We start from the raw sequence: 18,498 nt of genomic DNA on the forward strand, positions 1-18,498 counted from the left end.
GGAGAGGGAGAATAGAGGAGAGGAAATGGAAGCCAGCAACAATAGAAAGAGTATCAGAGCCTTTTCTTGTCTTACGCTCTACAACCATTCGCCAGACCTGTCTGTCCATTACACACACACACACACACACACACACACACACACACACAACCAACACACACAAGCAGACACACAACATCACACACACACACACACACACACACACACACACACACAACACACAGAAGTGGGTGATAGAGTTAAGAAGAAAGACGCAATCAATAGTGTCTTGCCTGAGAGCAGCTGTTGGCTGTGATGAGAAAGCATCAGAGCTCTGTCTCAATGGACACACACACACTCACACACCCACACACACACACACACTCTGTCTCATTTGGCTCACCAACAGCTGCAGCGAGGTGCTCAATGGAGTCAAGAGAGCTGCTGCTCGGGCTGCCCAATGCTCTTCAGCATTATTGGATCTCTCATGTTGAGAAACAACTTCCCATCCCATCTGCTCCCTGAACTCTCACTGTTTGCATCCCAAATGATACCCTATTTCCTTTATAGTGCCCTTATTTGCAAAGTAGTGAACTACATATTGAATAGGTTGCCATTTGGGATGCCGTCATCGGCTCACCCAGATCATTTCATCAGGATCGTATCTGAGGGAGACTTTAAATCAGCCGTGACTTCAAATATTTGAGGTGCATCAAGGTTGACACACATCAAGATGAGGTGGTTTTAGAGAGAAAGTAAGATCTGGATAAACACAAGTCACTGATGTAATATGAGAGAACTGCCGGCAAGTCAATGATGCCCTTGTGAGCGCTGCCTCCCTGACCTATAAGAATTCATCTTTAAAAGAACCTGTCATGTTCCAAGGTGTTTCTACCACCTTTTTCCAAATGTTCTGCCATGAATGGTATTTGGGTGGTAGGCAAATGGAGAACATATAAGGAATGAGGGAAGATAAGGAAGTAGAAGAGTAAAATACAAAAAAATAAGAAATGCAAATAGACAAAAAAGGCAGTGAAACCAAAAGGAGATTGTGGGATTAAGAGAAAGTGAGTGGAACCGCCTGGCTCTTAGTGTGAAGAGAAAGAGAGGAGAGAGCGAGGCCACTATTCTAGAAGAATCCTGATCCCCTAATGTTAGTTAAATGACTGCTTTTCGCAGATGACCTGTGCCTGCTGTCACCCAGCACATGGCCTATAGCAGAGCCTGGCCCTGCTAGATCAGTACTGCCAGACCTGGGCCATGGCAGTAAACCCCCAAAAGACCAAAATCATGATTACCCAGAGAAGATCCAGATCTAAGGGAATTAGACCAAAGTTCTCAATTGATACAAGACATATAGAGTACTGCACACACTACAATTACCTAGGTTTAAAAACATCTAAATGTAGCAGTAAATGAACTGAGAGAAAACACGCAGGACATTCTGTGCTATTAAAAAACTAATTGAAATTGAAATACCTATTAAAATTTGTCTAAAAATAATTTAATGTGTTATTATTAAACCAATTTCACTTAATGGCAGTGAGGTGTGGAGTCCACTTGCAAAACAAGATTTCACCCAATGCATGCAGAGCACCCTGCATGCAGAGTTCTGTAAGATTCTCTTGCATGTTCAGAAGGAAACTACAAACATTGCATCCAGGGCAGAATTAGACAAATATCTACTAATAATAAGTACACAGAAAGTATCAATTATGTTTAGGAAACATCTAAAATACAGTGACAATGCCAAGAGCTGAGCAACCTGTTCTACAAAAAAAACACACAAAAAAAACACTAAAGCCTCAGGACCAGAACATCCAATCTATCAGAATAAACCAAACTACAACAGTCAAAACAAAACGACACCACTATTGGGAAACACAAGCACAAAGCAAAATGCAGTGCTATCTGGCTGTAAATCGACAGTACACAACTATTTGACCATGGTTACTGATCAAAACTTTTGAAAAACCTTGGCAAAGTACAGACGTAGTGAGCATAGCCTTGCCATTGAGAAGGGTAGACACAGGAAAACCTGGCTGCCTGTAGAGGAAAGGCTATGCAGTCACTGCACCACTGCAGAACCTGAGACAGAGCAGCATACATGACAAAATGTCAAAAATGTAAAGCGATTACAGAGATTTCCCTCAATTTGAAATCATCATTGAAGGTTTCCAAGACCTCTCTGATGAGAAGAGGCTACACGTCCTGTTGGGRGAGGACGCAGAGAGCTGTGGGTTGGCAGCGGACTACATTACTGCCTGCCATAAAATAAGGGACAGTGTCTGACAGACCAACCATCCTGCACATGTTTTTGTGTTATTTATTTACTTATTTTCTTACACATGTCCATTTCTAAAACAACCCCATCCCCTCCACCCTTGGTCGTTATTGGTACGTATTGTCCTGTTTCTGGCAATCTTGATTATTATATATTTTTATTATGTTGCTATTGATATTGTTAATTAATACTTTCCAAAGTCCACTTTGGCAATATGTACCGGTATATTGTTACGTCACGCCAATAAAGCCATTGAAATTGATAATGAGAGGGAGAGAGAGAGAGCTTTGTCTCAGATTCCACCGTCGTTTGGTCGCTTGAGAAAAAAGAGAAACACATACTGTCTGGTTTCCATGGCAACATGATGGCTATTATCATACCTTGCCATTCATTGTTAAAGGACTTCAGTTGACATAGAGAGAGAAAATAGAGAGAGAATATATATATATATATATATAGAGAGAATATCTATATAAAGAGAAAGAGAGAGGTGGGGGGAATGGAGAGAGAAGGCCGGCACATTCTTCCCTAGCTCACAGCTGGGAAATGGAGTGAAATAGGGAGAGAGGGAGGGAGAGAGAGACAGTGAGGAAGGGGGTGAACAGGTTGCCTTTTGGGCTCCTTTTTCTCTTTGATTTGATCACTGTCCAGCTCTACCTCTACTACATTAACCACTGACGGACCACAGCTCAGTTCCTGGGAATGAGGCCCTCTCTCTAATTGACAGGAGGCAAGGAAATGTCCACTTGCCTTAGCCTGGTCCCAGATCTGTTTGTGCTGTCTTGCTAGCTACTTTGGTCATTGCCATAATTTTGGTGAGGCAATGACCATAGGACTTGGTAAGACAGCACAAACAGATTAGGAACCAGACCAGACTAGCCTTTACAACGACATGTGTGTTTGTCTTAGCTTTAAGGACAATGCATCTGAAAAGACACCTGTGTGTGTGTGTGTGTGTGTGTGTGTGTGTGTGTGTGTGTGTGTGTGTGTGTGTGTGTTGTGTGTGTGTGTGTGTGTGTGTGTGTGTGTGTGTGTGTGTGTGTGTGTGTGGTTGTTGCTGTGGTGACTCAGTGAGTAGTGATAGAGGATGTCATATTTCATGTCATCATCATCAGTAGAGTGGAAAGTAGAGAGTTTATTACAGGCGCTGGCAGTTGTACTACCACTGTGTGGTTTTGATGACACATTGATAGTGGCAGATTTGTTAGCAGTCATTTACCCTTTTCACACTATTGTGCAGACCCCAACCTATCTGGGTTGGTTCCTCTTCTCCTTTTCAACATGGTTACAGTAACAATATTGGACATTTAACCAGTCCAGCTCAGTACAGCGTGGTAGTGTGAAAAGCCCTATATAGTTCATCCCACACCAGCCTATATAGCGGCTTACAATCAGTGCATTCAATTAAGGTGAGTAAAACAACCACATCACAATCATTGCAAGTTAAACCTTCCTCTTAAAAACAGCTGTTATCTGCAAAATCATCAGTACTAAGAAGAAAATAAATGACAATTGAGAATGTGAGTGTGTGGTGCCGGAAGAAATGGCAGCAGTTTTACGGGCGCCCAACCAATTGTGCTATTATGTGTTCTTTTTGGGTTATTTGTAACTTATTTTGTACATAATGTTTCTGCCACCATATCTTACGGCAGAAAAGAGCTTCTGGATATCAGGACAGCGATCACTCACCTCGGATTAGACAAAGATTTTTTTCTTCAACAAACAAGATGCACAATACATCCTCCAAACTCCCGGCAGGGTGTCCACCTTATTTGCAAGAGGAAGCGATGCAGGTACAGAGGACAAAGAGCTGGATACATCGTGAGCTGGATGCATCGTGAGGACCCGGAGAAGGCGAGTGGGAAAGCTGCCGTTACCGACAATACTACTCGCCAACGTGCAATCATTGGACAATAAACTAGACGAGGTACGATCACGAATATCCTACCAACGGGACATCAAAAACTGTAATATCCTATGTTTCACGAAATCGTGGCCGAATGACGACATGGATATTCAGCTAGCGGGATACACGCTGCACCGGCAAGATAGAACGGCACACTCCGGTAAGACGGGGGGGGGTGCACGAAATCTAAGGAAGGAAGTCTCTAGATTTTGCTCGCCTGAAGTAGAGTATACTGTGATAAATTGCAGTAGAGAGTTCTCAGCTATACTTTTCATGGCTGTTTATTTACCACCACAGACAGATACTGGCACTAAGACCGCACTCAGTCAGCTGTATAAGGAAATAAGCAAACAGGAAACCACTCACCCAGAGGCGGCGCTCCTAGTGGCCGGAGACTTTAATGCAGGGAAACTTAAATCAGTTCTACCAAATTTCCATCAACATGTTAAATGTGCAACCAGAGGGAAAACAATTTTTAGAAAAACCTGTACTCCACACACAGAGACGCGTACAAAGCTCTCCCTCGCCCTCCATTTGGTAAATCCGACCATAACTCTATCCTCTTGATTCCTGCTTACAAGCAAAAATTAAAGCAGGAAGCACCAGTGACTCGTTCTATAAAAAAGTGGTCAGATGAAGTAGATGCTAAAGTATAGGACTGTTTTGCTATCACAGACTGGAACATGTTCCGGGATTCTTCCGATGGCATTGAGGAGTACACCACATCAGTCACTGGCTTTATCAATAAGTGCATCGAGGACGTCGTCCCCACAGTGACTGTACATACATACCCCAACCAGAAGCCATGGATTACAGGCAACATTCGCACTGAGCTAAAGGGAAGAGCTGACAAGCTTACAAGAAATCCTGCTATGCCCTGCAACGAACCATCAAACAGGCAAAGCGTCAATACAGGGCTAAGATTGAATCATACTACAGCGGCTCCGGCGCTTGTCGTATGTGGCAGGGTTTGCAAACTATTACAGACTACAAAGGCAAGCACAGCCGCGAGCTGCCCTGTGACACGAGCCTACCAGATGAGCTAAATCACTTCTATGCTCGCTTCGAGGCAAGCAACACTGAGGCATGCATGAGAGCATCAGCTGTTCCAGGCGACTGTGTGGTCACAGTCTCCGTAGCCGACGTGAGTAAGACCTTTAAACAGGTCAACATAAACAAGGCTGCGGGGCCAGACGGATTACCAGGACGTGTGCTCCGGGCATGTGCTGACCAACTGGAAAGTGTCTTCACTGACATTTTCAACATGTCCCTGATTAAGTCTGTAATACCAACATGTTTCAAGCAGACCACCATAGTCCCTGTGCCCAAGAACGCAAAGGMAACCTGCCTAAATGRCTACAGAMCYGTAGCACTCACGTCTGTAGCCATGAAGTGYTTTGAARGGYTGGTAATGGCTCACATCAACACCATTAYCCCAGAAACCCWWGACYCACTCMAATTTGCATACCGCCCAAACAAATCCACAGATGATGCAATCTCTATTGCACTCCACACTGCCCTTTCCCACCTGGACAAAAGGAACACTTACGTGAGAATGCTATTCATTGACTACAGCTCAGCGTTCAACACCATAGTACCCTCAAAGCTCATCACTAAGCTAAGGACCCTGGGACTAAGCACCTACCTTGCAACTGGATCCTGGACTTCCTGATAGGCAGTCCCAGGTGGTGAGGGTAGGCAGCAACACATCTGCCACGCTGATCCTCAACACTGGAGCTCCCCAGGGGTGTGTGCTCAGTCCCCTCCTGTACTCCCTGTTCACCCACAACTGCATGACCAGGCAGGACTCCAACACCATCATTAAGTTTGCAGACGACACAACAGTCTGCAAACTGAACACCGACAACAACGAGACAGCCTATAGGGAGGAAGTCAGAGACCTGGCCGGGTGGTGCCAGAATAACAACCTATCCTTCAACATAACCAAGACTAAGGAGATCATTGTGGACTAAGGAAAAGGAGGACCGAGCACGCCCCCATTCTCATCGACGGGGCTGTAGTGGAGCAGGTTGAGAACTTCAAGTTCCTTGGTGTCCACATCAACAACAAACTAGAATGGTCCAAACACACCAAGACAGTCGTGAAGAGGGCACGACAAAGCCTATTCACCCTCAGGAAACTTTGGCATGGGTCCTCAGATCCTCAAAAGGTTCTACAGCTGCAACATCGAGTGCATCCTGACTGGTTGCATCACTGCCTAGTATGGCAACTGCTCGGCCTCTGACCGCAAGGCACTACAGAGGGTAGTGCATACGGCCCAGTACATCACTGGGGCTAAGCTGCCTGCTATCCAGGACCTCTACACCAGGCGGTGTCAGAGGAAGGCCCCAAAAAATGGTCAAAGACCCCAGCCACCTCAGTCATAGACTGTTCTCTCTACTACCGTATGGCAAGCTGTACCGGAGTGCCAAGTCTAGGACAAAAACAGTTTTTACCCCCAAGACTCCTGAACAGGTAATCAAATGGCTACCCGGACTATTTGCGTTGTGTTCCCCCCCACCCCAACCCCTCCTTTAACGCTGCTGCTACTCTCTGTTTATCATATATGCATAGTCACTTTAACTATACATTCATGTACATACTACCTCAATTGGGCCGACCAACCAGTGCTCCCGAACAGTGCCTAACCAGGCTATCTGCATTGTGTCCCACCCACCACCCACCAACCCCTCTTTTACGCTACTGCTACTCTCTGCTCATCACATATGCATAGCCACTTCAACCATATCTACATGTACATACTACCTCAATCAGCCTGACTAACCGGTGTCAGTATGTAGCCTCGCTACTTTTTATAGACTCGCTACTGTATATAGCCTGTCTTTTTACTGTTGTTTTATTTCTTTACCTACCTATTGTTCACCAAATACCTTTTTGCACTATTGGTTAGAGCCTGTATGTAAGAATTTCACCGTAAGGTCTACACCTGTTGTATTCAGCGCACGTGACAAATAATTTGATTTGATTTGAAGAACGACAAGTACAACAACTCCCTCGTATAGTTCAACTTGCTCTGCTCTGTTCTCTCCCAGCGGGCCCAGAGGAGCCACATTAACATTCTCCTCAGTAGCACCACAGGATCTAACTTCAATGCTGTCTGACCCCAAACAAAAGACAGAGTGTGTGTGGCACAGAGACAGACAGGCTGGGAGTGTGGGACTGTGTGTGAGACCCAAGAGAAAGAGACAGGGGCAGAGAGAAAGAGAGGGAAATCGGGAGAGGCAAATGGAGAGAGAGAGAGAGAGAGAGAGAGAGAGAGAGAGAGAGAGAGAGACAGAAAGACAGAGAGAGAAAGAGAGGGGTCATGAGCTCAAGGACTCCTGAGTTCTGCAAAAAAAACGGAATTAGAGTTGGAAAAACAAACTCAGCAAAAAACGAAACGTCCTCTCACTGTCAACTGCGTTTATTTTCAGAAAACTTAATATGTGTAAATATTTGTATAAACATAACAAGATTCAACAACTGAGACATAAATGACTAACATAAATTGAATAACGTATCCCCCAGAACAAAGAGGGGGGGTCAAAATCAAAAGTTACAGTCAGTATCTGGTGTGGCCACCAGCTGCATTAAGTACTGCAGTGCATCTCATCCTCATGGACTGTACCAGATTTGCCAGTTCTTGCTGTGAGATGTTACCCCACTCTTCCACCAAGGCAACTGCAAGTTCCCGGACATTTCTGGGGGGAATGGCCCTAGCCCTCACCCTCCAATCCAACAGGTCCCAGACGTGCTCAACGGGCTCTCCTGTCTTGCCGGAAATCATGCACAGAATGAGCGGTACGGCTCGTGGCATTGTCATGCTGGAGGGTCATGTCAGGATGAGCCTGCAGGAAGGATACCAAATGTGGGAAGAGGATGTCTTCCCTGTAATGCACAGCATTAAGATTGCCTGCGATGACAACAAGCTCAGTGCGATGATGCTGTGACACACCACCCCAGACCATGACGGACCCTCCACCTCCAAATTGATCCCGCTCCAGAGTACCGGCCTCGGTGTAACGCTCAGTCCTGGGACGATAAACGCAAATCCGACCATCACCCTTGATGAGACAAAACTGCGACTCGTCAGTGAAGAGCACCTTTTGCCAGTCCTGTCTTGTCCAGCGAAGATGGGTTTGTGCCCATAGGCGACGTTGTGGCCGGTGATGTCTGGTGAGGACCTGCCTTACAACAGGGCTACAAGCCCTCAGTCCAGCCTCTCTAAGCATATTCCGGACCGTTTTTCGCACTAATGGAGGGATTGTGCGTTCCTGGTGTAACTCGGGCAGTTGTTATTGCCATCCTGTGCCTGTCCCGCAAGTGTGATGTTCGGATGTACTGATCCATTGAAGGTGTTGTTACACGTGCATGGACGATCAGCTGTCCATCCTGTCTCCTTGTAGTGCTGTCTTAGGCATCTCACAGTACGGATATTGCAATATTTTACCCTGGCCACATCTGCAGTCCTCATGCCTTCTTGCAGCATGCCTAAGGCACGTTCACGCAGATGAGCAGTGACCCTTGTCATCTTTCTTTTGCGTTTTTCAGAGTCAGTAGAAAGGCCTCTTTAGTGTCCTAAGTTTTCATAACTGTGACCTTAATTGCCTACTGTCTGTAAGCTGTTAGTGTCTTAACAACCATTCCACAGGTGCATGTTCATTAATTGTTTATGGTTCATTGAACAAGCATGGGAAACAGTGTTTAAAACCTCTTTAGCTAGGGGCAGTATTTTCACGTCCGGATGAAAAGCATGCCCAAGGTAAACTGCCTGTTACTCAGGCCCAGAAGCTAGGATATGCATATGCATGGTAGTATTGAATAGAAAAACCCTCTAAAGTTTCTAAAACTGTTAAAATAATGTCTGTGAGTATAACAGAACTGATTTGGCAGGCGAAACCCCGAGCACAATCCATCCAGGGATTTTTTTGTTGTTGAGGTCATTGTGTTTTCCAATTCTTTTCTATGGGAAACATGATTTATTTGTGCCCAGATTGCAGTTCCTATGACTTCCACTAGATGTCAACAGTCTTTAGAAATTGTTAGATGTTTTCTTTTGAGAAATTAAGAAGTATTCCTATTCTTTCTATGTGTCACTCAGAGAGTCTCTAGTCTTTTGGTGCGCGTGAACAAGAGCGCGCTCCGTGTTGGTTTTCTTTGGTATTGGAAACTGTTTATCCCGTCTTAAATTTTAGCGATTATTTACATTTTAGGGTACTACGTTGTTTGAAATGTTTGGACCAAGTTTACAGGTAACTTATTAGATAATTTGTAGTCATGTTGGAACCGGTGTATTTCTGAATCAAATGCGACAAATAAATTTACATTTTGGGGATATAAAGAAGGACTTTATCGAACAAAACGACCATTCATTGTGTCACTGCGACATTTGGGATTGCAAAAAGATGAAGATCTTCAAAGGTAAGGCATTTATTATATTGCTATTTCTGACCTTCGTGTCGCACCTGCCTGGTTGCAAAATGGTTTTATTTTTGTATGCGGGGCGCTGTCCTCAGATAATCACATGGTGTGCTTTCGCCATAAAGCCTTTTTGAAATCTGACACCGCGGCTGGATTAACCTTTTCTCAATACAGGGGGTGCTGTTTCCACTTTGGAAAATATCGTCTCCAAATTAAACTGCCTCATACTCAATTCTTGCTCGTACAATATGCAATATGCATATTATTATTACTATTGGATAGAAAACAATCTCTAGTTTCTAAAACCGTTTGAATTATGTCTGTGGGTGAACCAGAACTCTTTCTACAGCGAAAATCATGACAGGACATGCGAAGGTCTGAAAACTAGGCTCTGATCTCGGATCAGTTTAAAACTCTGTGTGTGCCCTATGGATCGAAATGAACTGCACCCGCCTTCCCCTGGATGTCAGTAACCAATGAGAAGTGGAATGGAATCTCTACGTATTTCTCAGAGTTTATAAAAGGCAATGGAGTGACATGTCCCTTCTTTTCGTCGCTCGGCAAGGCGCAAGAGGGGACATCAGAATGACATGTTGAATAGCTCTTGTTATCGGGCTAAGATATATCCGTCTGTGATTTAATTCGAAATAGGTGTTAGAAACATCATAACGAAGTTATTTGAAACCGATTTATATCAGTTTATGCGAGTATATTGCTATTTTCGGAATTTTCGTAGTATTGCGTTTGAGGATTTGGACATGTGTGTGCCASGTAGCTACTRTTAGCTGCTAGKTCCGAMGTTGAAGTGGACGTTTTACAACAAAGCAACGATTCTTTTGGACAAAAGGACACCTTGCCCAAGATTCTGATGGAAGCTCGTCCAAAAGTAAGAACTATTTATGATTTTATTCCGTATTTATGTGGAAAAATGTAAACGCATTTTTCGGCCAATATTGCGGCACTAGTCTGGCTGTAACGCACACTGTATGTCTAGTAACGTTAATTTTAAAAATCTAAATCAGCGGTTGCATTAATAACCAATGCATCTTTCATTAGCTGTCCAACCTGTATTTTTTTAGTCAATCTAATCGATAAATAATCGTAAACTTAGGTGCCCTTCCAAGATGGCGCCGGCCAGAATGCATGCCATGTTTTGACTGATTACATAGCATAACCACGATTTGTGATGCTAAATATGCACATTTTCGAACAAACTCTATATGCATTGTGTAATATGATGTTACAGGACTGTCATCTGAAGAATTCTGAGAAGGTTAGTGAAAAAATTAATATATTTTGGTGGTGATAACGTTATCGCGCTTTTTGCCTGGAATCAATGCTGGGGTGATGTTAGCTCATGTGGTATGCTAATATAACGATATATTGTGTTTGCTGTAAAACACTTAGAAAATCTGAAATATTGTCTGGATTCACAAGATCTGTGTCTTTCAATTGCTGTAGGCTGTGTATTTTTCAGAAATGTTTTAGGATGAGTATTTTGGTAATTGACGTCGGTCTCTGTAATTATTCCGGCTGCTTCCAACGCTATTTCAGATTGCAGCTGCAATGTAAAACTGTGATTTATACCTGAAATATGCAAATTTTTCWAAAAAAACATATGCTATACCATAAATATGTTATCAGACTGTCATCTTATGAAGTTGTTTCTTGGTTAGTGGCTATTTATATCTTTATTTAGTCGAATTAGTGATAGCTACTGATGGAGTAAAAAACTGGTGGAGTAAAAAAAGTGGTGTCTGTTGCTAACGTGGTTAGCTAATAGATTTACATATTGTGTCTTCCCTGTAAAACATTTTAAAAATCAGAAATGATGGCTGGATTCACAAGATGTTGGGCTTTCATTTGCTGTATGCTGTGTATTTTTCAGAAATGTTTTAGGATGAGTATTTTGGTAATTGACGTCGGTCTCTGTAATTATTCCGGCTGCTTCCAACGCTATTTCAGATTGCAGCTGCAATGTAAAACTGTGATTTATACCTGAAATATGCAAATTTTTCTAAAAAAACATATGCTATACCATAAATATGTAATCAGACTGTCATCTTATGAAGTTGTTTCTTGGTTAGTGGCTATATATATCTTTATTTAGTCGAAATTGTGATAGCTGCCCATGCAGGAAAAAAATGGTGGAGAAAAAAAAGTTGTGTCTTTTGCTATCGTGGTTAGCTAATAGATTTACATATTGTGTCTTCCCTGGAAAACATTTTAAAAATCAGAAATGATGGCTGGATTCACAAGATCTGTATCTTTCATCTGGTGTCTTGGACTTGTGATTTAATGATATTTAGATGCTAGTATTTACTTGTGACGCTATGCTAGGCTATGCTAGTCAGCTTTTTTACTGTGGGGGGTGCTCCCGGATCCGGGATGAGTACCAAGTAAAAGTTAACAAGAAGTTAAGCTTTATTTTGATGTATTAAACTTGTATTTATATGAATTTTAAATATATATATTTGTGTAGTTTGAATTTGGCTCGCTGCAATTTCACCGGATGTTGTCAAATCTATCCTGATAACGGGATTCGAGCGGGATTCGAGCTTAAGGGATCCCTAAGAAGTTAAACCATTTACAATGAAGATCTGTGAATTCATTTTGGATTTTCATAAATTATCTTTGAAAGACAGAGTCCTGAAATAGGGACGTTTCCTAGCAAACCAAAACCTGCTGAAGAAACACAGCAGAAACCTGGAAATACCATCCAAACCAAAACGGAGTGGGTAATGTTCAGTCTGAAGCTACTTCTGAAGCCAAAAAGTTAAAGGAAATAATCTCTAGGTAATTTTGCTATATATATCTAAGTAAAAAAAGGCTACTAAGTTACCAAGCTGCTAGGACAGAACAGACCTTGCTGCAACTTCAGATTAAGATGACACCAACAGACATGGCAGCTCTGCTTATAGCGCCTAAGCAACTTTGCAGTATTTCGTTTTTTTGTCTGCTATTTCTTACATTATTAGCTCAGAACGTTTTTTGTGTCATTACATACAGCCGCAAAAAACTTTTGGATATCAGAGCGATGGTGACTCACTTGCATTACGACCAGGAACACGATCTTCCTGAATTGGATCTTTTGTACGTACCCCCCAGGGCAATCGAACTTATTCCAGAGACACCTCCAAGGCGCCGCCGGCGGAGAAGAGGTATTCAGAGTGGACTTCTTGTCTGACTCAGGAGGCGTGCACACCATCCACCGCTTCTGAGTATATTACTCGCTAATGTTCAGTCTCTGGACAATAAAGTAATTGAGCTCAGGGCGAGGGTCTCCTTCCAGAGAGACATCAGGGACTGTAACATACTTTTTTTCACGGAATCATGGCTCTTTATAATGTCCCCGTCCATACAGCCAGCTGGGTTCTCAGTACATTGCACAGACAGAAATAAAAACCTCTCCAGGAAGAAGAAAGGCGGTGGTGTATGTTTCATGATTAACTACTCATGGTGTAATTGTGATAAAGTACAGAAAATCAAGTCCTTTTGTTCACCCAACCTAGAATACCGCACAATCAAATGCCGACCGTAATACCTCCCAAGATTATTCTCTTCGGTTATAGTCACAGCCGTGTATATCCCCGCTCAAGCCGATCCACAACGGCTCTCAAGGAACTTCAATGGACTTTGTGCAAACTGGAAACCACATATTCTGAGGCCGCTTTTATTGTAGCTGGGGATTTTAACAAAGCAAATTTGAGGAAAACACTACCAAAGTTCTATCAACACATTGACTGTAGTACTTGCGCTACTAAAACGCTAGACCATTGCTACTCCCCCTTCTGGGAATGCCTACAAGAACCTCCCCTGCCCTCCTTTCGGCAAATCAGATCACGACTCCATTTTGCTCCTCCCTTCCTATAGGCAGAAACTCAAACAGGAAGTACCTGTGCTAAGGTCTATACAATGCTGGTCTGACCAATTGGAATTCATGCTTCAAGATTGTTTTGATAAAGCAGATTGGGATATGTTAAGGGTAGCCTCTGAGAATAACGTTGACGTTTACACGGACTGAAGTGTTTAGCGGATGTTGTTCCCACTGTGACTATTAAAACCTACCCAAACCTGAAACCGTGGCTAGATGGCAAAATCCACACAAAACTGAAAGCGTGAACCACAGCATTTAACCATAGCAAGGTGACGGGGAATAGGGTTGAAGACAGACAGTGTGGTTATTCCCTCCATAAGACATCAAACAGGAAAAACATCATTACCGAACGAAGTCACAATTCAACGGCTTAGACATGAGACGTTTGTGTCAGGGTCTACAGACCCTGACACAAACAGATAACACAGTGCCACGAACGTGGCCCGCTCCCAAGGACTGTGGGCTGTTCTTCTCCGTGGCCGACGTGAGAAACATTTAAGCATGTTAACACTCGCAAGGTATCCCAAGTCACGTCCTCTGAGCATGCGCAGACCAGCAGGCTGGAGTGTTTACGGACATACACAATCTCTCCCTATCCCAATCTGCTGTCTCCACTTGCTTCAAGAGGTCCACCATTATTCCTGTACCCAAGAAAGCAAAGGTAACTGAACTAAATGACTATCGTCCCGTAGCACTCACTTCTGTCATCATGAAGTGCTTTGAGAGGCTAGTTAACAGGCTGCAAGCCCGACACCGGTACACTTATGACAACATCCAGCTCAAGTGCAGGGCGCGAAATTCAAAATATATTTTTTAGAAATATTTAACTTTCACACATTAACAAGTCCAATACAGCATTTGAAAGATAAACATCTTGTGAATCCAGCCAACATGTACGATTTTTACAATGTTTTACAGCGAAAACACCACATATATTTATGTTAGCTCACCACCAAATACAAAAAAGGACAGACATTTTTCACAGCACAGGTAGCATGCACAAAGCCAACCTAACTAACCAAGAACCAACCAAACTAACCAAGAAACAACTTCATCAGATGACAGTCCTATAACATGTTACACAATAAATCTATGTTTTGTTCGAAAAATGTGCATATTTGAGGTATAAATCAGTTTTACATTGATGCTACCATCACAGCTACCGTCAGAAATAGCACCGAAGCAACCAGAGTAATTACAGAACATCAACGTCAAATCGCCCAAATACTCATCATAAAACATTTCTGAAAAATATATGGTGTATAGCAAATGAAAGACAAAGATCTTGTGAATACAGCCAATATTTCCGATTTTTTAAGTGTTTTACAGCGAAAACACAATATAGCGTTATATTAGCTTACTACAATAGCTAACACACAACAGCATTGATTCAAGGCAAACGGTAGCGATAGCACAGTTCGACAGATATATGAAATAGCATCCCAAAATGGGTCCTACTTTTGGTGATCTTCCATCAGAATGTTGTACAAGGGGTCCTTTGTCCAGAACAGTCTTTGTTTGGGTTTAGAACGACCTCTTTCCCTCTTGAATTAGCAAGCACACTGGCCCAGTGGCGTGAAGCTCTCCTTCGTGAACAAAGTCAAACAACGCAACACGCCTAACGTCCCGAATAAATTTCAATAATCTAATAAAACTATATTGAAAAAACATACTTTACGATGATATTGTAACATGTATCAAATAAAATCAAAGCCGGAGATAGTATTCGCCTATAACGACGGCTTTCCAGAAGGCGATTCCAGGTTCATCTTTGCGCTGTCGAATAAACAGGAAATGGCGGACACGTCATTCCAAGAGGATTTATTCCACTTCAGACCAAGATAATCCATTCATTTCTTCTCTCACTTCCTCTTGACATCTAGGGGAAGGTGTATGACGTGTATGTATACCAATACGTATCATGCCCATTTATAGGCAAGCCTTTGAACAGAGACCTCGATTTCAGAAATCTCACTTCCTGTCAGGAAGTGGGCTGCAGAATGAGTTCTGTTTCACTCAGAGAAATAATTCAAACGGTTTTAGAAACTAGAGAGTGTTTTCTATCCAATAGTAATAATAATATCATATTGTACGAGCAAGAATTGAGTACGAGGCCGTTTGAAATGGGCACATTTTTCCAAGTTACTCAATACTCCCCCTGCAGCCATAAGAAGTTAAAGAATCATATCACCTCTACCTTACCTGACACTTTAGACCCACTTGAATTTTCATACCGCACCAACAGATCCACAGATGATGCAATCGCCATCGCACTGCACACTGCCCTATCCCATCTGGACAAGAGGAATACCGTGTAAGAAATCTGTTCATTGACTATAGCTCAGCCTTCAACACCATAGTACCCGCCAAGCTCATCATTAAGATCGGGACCCTGGGTCTGAACCCCGCACTGTGCAACTGGGTCCTGGACTTCCTGACGGGCCGCACCCAGGTTGTGAAGGTAGGAAACAAAACACCATCCTCAACACAGGGGCCCCACAAAGGTGTGTGTTCAGTCCACTCCTGTACTCCCTGTTCACCCATGACTGCATGGCCACACACGCCTCCAACTCAATCATCAAGTTTGCAGATGACACAACAGTAGTAGGCCACAACAATGACGAGACAGCCTACAGGGATGAGGTGAAGACCCTGACGTGGTGCTGCCAGTTAATAACCTCTCCCTCAACGTCAACAAAATGAAGGGCTGATCGTGGACTTTAGGAAACAGCGGAGGGAGCACACCCCTATCTACATCAACTGGACCGCAGTGGAGAAGTTAAAAGCTTCAAGTTCCTCGGTGTACACATCACTGACAATCTGAAATGGTCCACCCACACAAACAGTGTGGTGAAGAAGGCACAACAGCGCTTCTTCAACGTCAGGAAGCTGAAGAAATTTCGCTTGGCCCCTAAGACCCTCACAAACTTTTACAGATGCACAATTGAGAGCATCTTGTCGGGCTGTATCTCCACCCGGTACTGCAACTGCATAGCTCGCAAATGCAGGGCTCTCCAGAGGGTGGTGCGCTGTGCCCAACGCATCATCGGGGGCACAATGCCTGCCCCCCAGGACACCTACAGCATCCGATGTCACAGAAAGGCCAAAAAGATCATCAAGGATATCAACCACCCAAGCCACAGCCTGTTCACCCAATACCATCCAGAAGGCGAGGTCAGTACAGGTGCATCAATGCTGGGACCACGAGACTGAAAAAACACTTATTTCTCAAGGCCATCAGACTGTTAAATAGCCATCACTAGCTGGCTACCTCCTGGTTACTCAGCCCTGCACCTTAGAGGCTGCTGCCCTATATACATACACTTGGAATCACTGGTCACTTTCATAATGGAACAGTAGTCACTTTATTAATGTTTACATACTGTTTTACTCATTTTATATGTATACAGTGATCCCTCGCCACTTCGCGGTTCACTTATCGCGGATTCGCTATTTCGCGGATTTTCATAATGCATTTTTTTTTTTTTTTTGGTGCATTGTGCTCTGCATTCTGATTCGCTAAAAACTCACTCCCGCTTCTTGTATCAACAACATGCTACGAATTGTGCTATCATTTTGTCGTCTCGTGCAGTTATGGTACGTACATAAAACAGCTTGGCAAATTTACATTAAGTTGGCCAGGAAGGAAGGAAGGACTAACGCTTGGTCGCTTAGCAACCATGGTGCGAATGGCCACTGAACTTAAGCGAGTAGCTGAGGAATGGGACCCTTTGATGAGCCGTTCATTACAGTTCTCCAACGTAATCGATGGTGGCATGTCGGTGTACAAGGATCTTTTTGCAAAGAGAAAAAAAGAGCGACAACAGCTGCCTATCACTATGTTCTTCTCCGAACAAACACACCTGCACCGCGGGCCTTCAGAAGAAGAGAACACTGCAGAGCGCAGTCAGGATGCAGCGGCCCAGTCTGAAGAGCAGTGAAACGGCCTACACGTGAGTCACTGTATTTGTATACATGTATATGGCTAATTGTAAAAAAAAAAAGTTTCTATTTCGCGATTTCACTTATCGCGGGTCATTTTCGGAACGTAACCCCCGCGATAAACGAGGGATTACTGTATACTGTATTCTATTCTACTGTATTTTAGTCAATGCCATTCCGACATTGCTCGTCCTCATATTTTTATATTTCTTAATTCCATTGTTTTACTTTTAGATTTCTGTGTATTGTTGTGAATTGTTCGGTTCTACTGCACTATTGGAGCTAGGAACACAAGCATTTCGCTACACCCGCAATAACATCTATTAAATATGTGCACATGACCAATACAATTTGATTTGATTTGACTTAGCACTGAAGTGTGAAGTGAGATGTGTGAAAACTCTTGAGCCCAACAATGGCAGCAGAGTTTCACAGCCTCCCCCACCCAAATGCAGAGGCCTTTGAAGCTCCCTACTCCATGGCTTCCTGCTGTGCAGAGGTCACCACATTACAGTGCCCCATGGATATAAAAAAATAACACTGCATTCAATAAGTACAAAAAAAAGCTCCTCAAAGACAATCCAGAGACACTATTTGCTGGCTGCTACAAAGAGGAGAATGTAAGTAACTTAATTTTCCACACAGACCATCCCCTGGCATGGCACAGTGCTATAAGAGCACACTACCCCTATGTCAAGAGAGAGGGTATTGGCTCTGGGAGGAAATTCAGAATACTAGACACTGAGGAAATTGACACAACCTCTGTCAACATGTACAAGTCTTAGACAGTAATGGTGCAGGGCATCCTCATGCATTTTCAGCAGGACTTTTACGGAATCAAAGAGAGAGCACAGCAGGAAAAGCTCTCTCTCGGTGATGACTCCACCATCCGGAGTGAGTCTGATCACACCTCATCCTCAAACTGCCCTGCAGACGAGAAGCCACAAGAGGAGAGTCAGCCCCTCAGCACTGAACAGACCCAGGTCCCACAACTGCACTGCTCCTCCATTGTTGAGAGAGACAAATTCACAGAGCTGGAGAGAGAGATGATGGAGGTTAAAGAGCTAGTCCACACATTCCAGACAGAAC

The sequence above is a fragment of the Salvelinus sp. IW2-2015 genome, linkage group LG23, assembly GCF_002910315.2.
Source record: "Salvelinus sp. IW2-2015 linkage group LG23, ASM291031v2, whole genome shotgun sequence".
Taxonomy (NCBI): Eukaryota; Metazoa; Chordata; class Actinopteri; order Salmoniformes; family Salmonidae; genus Salvelinus; species Salvelinus sp. IW2-2015.